Source organism: Hydra vulgaris, chromosome 01, assembly GCF_038396675.1.
Source record: "Hydra vulgaris chromosome 01, alternate assembly HydraT2T_AEP".
Classification (NCBI taxonomy): Eukaryota; Metazoa; Cnidaria; class Hydrozoa; order Anthoathecata; family Hydridae; genus Hydra; species Hydra vulgaris.
The window spans coordinates 73,966,599-73,970,000 of NC_088920.1; positions in this window are offsets into that span (position 1 = coordinate 73,966,599).

Genomic DNA, 3,402 nt, shown 5'->3' on the forward strand with positions numbered 1-3,402 from the left:
ACATAACCTTGACCTTTTTTTCCTTCTCTCTTCATCCTATAAAGAGTGAATGGAGCATTATTGCAAGTCCTGTAGTATGCACCTGTTGTTCCTGTTATATTCATTTTCTTTGCTTATTTTCTTTTTGCGTTTTATTTCAGTTGATGTTTTATCTTGACCATCTCACACTATTTATACAATTTTTGTTTTTAACGTATGCCATTATGTTTAACAAATGTTAAAGATATCAAATTTACCAATGTTTATCTTAACAAATGTTAAAGATTTAAAACAAATAATGAATTTAACAAATGTTAAATCACATGATTTACAACATTATAAACATACATATTATGTTAGGGGTAATGCAAAACCATGTTGAATACACATCAACAACAAGTCATTGATTCATTAAAAAGTAATCATGTATTTATTAGTAGACGAGCTGGCACTGGTAAAACATTCATTATTAAAACAGTCGAACAATACTTTAAACGACTCGGTCAACATGTAAAAGTTACTGGTACAAAAGCTATTGCAGCATGTAACTACGAAAACAGAGCCACATTGCACTCGTGTATTGGTCTACCCATACACAAAACTGATTTCAAATTACTTGTCAAACATGCACACCCAAACACAGTCAACAGAATCGAAGCCATGAATATACTCATCATTGACAAAGCGTCCATGCTGACTTGTGAAAACTTACAACTTGTGCACAATCTCTTGACCTACTTTAGAAATTCAACAGAGCTATTTGGTTGATGTTGCCTCTTGCTCGCCGGTGATTTTTACTAACTTCCACCCGTTCAAAGCAAACAACTTATATTCGAAGAAGAATTTTGGACTAAATGTCAATTCAAAGTTATCATACTTAAAGAAAATTATAGATAAAGTAACGACATATCTTTTCAAAGTCATTTACATCAAATTAGAAAAGGAAATGTCACCTCTTCAACTTTAAACTTTTTTGAAAAATGCAGACGTGACAGTGATAATCTTCCAAAAACTATACTTCGCGTATTTTTCACTAATAAAGATGCAAATAGATACAATTATGACCATTTACAACAACTAACAACTAAAGAAGTCACGTTTAAATGTCAATTACATTTGTTTCAAAACTATCAACTCAATACACAGCAATGGCCTTTTGAAATACCAGCTTCGGTAAACATAAAAATTGGAGCGCAGATTATGATTGTTAAAAACCTCTCAGAAAAGGAACTTATCAACGGTGATCGTGGTAAAATTATCGATATCAACAACAATGTTATTACTGTTAAATTCATAGAACGAGTCAAAGATATTACACCCACCCAAGAAAATATACTAGACAAAAATCAAAACAAATTAGCCAAAGTCACTGGTCTACCCATAACTTTGTGTTACGGATGCACCGTTCACAAAGTGCAAGGTTTAACTCTTGATGGCATTATCGTCTACATTACCGAACAACAATTCACTCCTCATCTATTTATGTTGCCGTTTCGTGAGTAAAAGAAGCGCATCAATTGCATATCATTTCAAAAAATACGTTTCATATGTCATTTCTTTATCAATTACGCGTTATCAATTCTGTCAAATACTTTTATAAAAACACAAAAAAAAACTCAAACAACATTATTGATATTCCCGACAACGAATTAAATACTATGATATTTTAAAAAACTTTGTTGCTTTTTTATTTTACATTTTTACATTTTTATTGGTTTTTTTTAAATACCTTCAAGAACTACTTTACAATTCAAACCCAAATCTAAATGCATAACGCATTTTAAATATACGTCTTGACCGTACTAATCAAAATACGATTTACCATAAACTTGTGCAAAACTTAAATCCGTATTGACACTATCTAAAAAGAACAAATTTTTATAAATAAAGTTGTATTATTACGAAACCGCTTAATGAATAACTGATATTTTTTATCTATTTTCTTTATTTGTTCTTATAGACTAGAATAATGTAAGATAGTCAAAAAATTATTGAACAATTGTGGAAAGTAGAATTGGTCAACTGTTTGATGATACTCAAACGTCTTTTTCATTACAACCAACTCGAAAATCGTTTTCTACAACAACTACAGTTTGCTGAAACAGGAATCACCACAAAATACATTACAAAAAGTAACTTTAACAAAAAGATCGAAATGTGCAATACCATTGACAGACCATTACATATACTTTTAGAACAATGTATTATTGACGCAAACGACTATTATAATTGGAATTACAGTAACAAATCAGAACAAAAAAGAAAAGACCATTATATGCAAGCACTTATAAGCTATAAATACGAATTTGCATCATTTGAAGATGTCGTAAAAACCATTCTACAAAAAAATTTGTGTGAATTTGTATGCATTGTCGGCATGTCAAAATTAGAAACGAAAAAAGAAACTGAAATGAATAACAAGCGATTACAAGACATCATTGAAATTATCAACTTTCAATATCAATTTGTGTCAATACAAAATAAACATGTTATTCAAAACACATATAATGACATAGCGGCAATAATAAACAAAATTTAATTGACAACACATACCAACAATAAAATCGAATTCATAAGCAATCTAGAATGTGTATTGAATAGTTACGGTTCATTAGTATACAATTTTTTTAATTATAAACAAAAAGAAGAAAAACACATGCAAATAACTAACCAAGTCTACGAAAATATGCTTCACGAAGTTCAAAAACTAATACCTCAAAATAAACTTTATCACAAACAAAAACATAAATAATTAATAAATACAATAGAAAATTGAGTACAAAAAATGACTTTTTTACCCTTTTTTACAAAACCATATTTTTATTAATAAACCTACTTATTGTGCAACTGCATTTTGTTTTGTTAAAACCCATTTTCGAATGCGTTTTCCTGCTCTCCCCAACCAGATAATTTTTACATAGTATCTATATCTTTGATTTATTCTTCATGCGCACCATTTTAAATTATAAGGTGGTACACACCGACTCCTTTAATTTTTCTTGCTCCCCTTTTCCACCTGAAAATCAATAGGAGCGACCGTTACAGTCACTTTTTTTGGTTTTGTTGTTCTTGTCCTTGCCATTACTCGTTTTATTAAATTCTTTATATTTACGATTATATCGTTTACAGTTTATAATTATATTGTTCTAAGTACTTTTATATCAACCTACATATTTTGATTTTTTTTATCATAATTACACATCTTTATTAATTCATATTACCAATCTTATTTACAAATTTAACAATCTTTTTTTTTTAGAATGAATAAAACAATAGTATTATCAGAAAAAACAATAAAACCAATACTGCAATCAATCCCTAACGTTAACATGGATACCAAATACCAAAGCAAGCTTCAAGTCATGAAAAATGTTATCGATTGGAAGTGTCATATATCTCGACTCTACGCTGCCATCTTGTTAA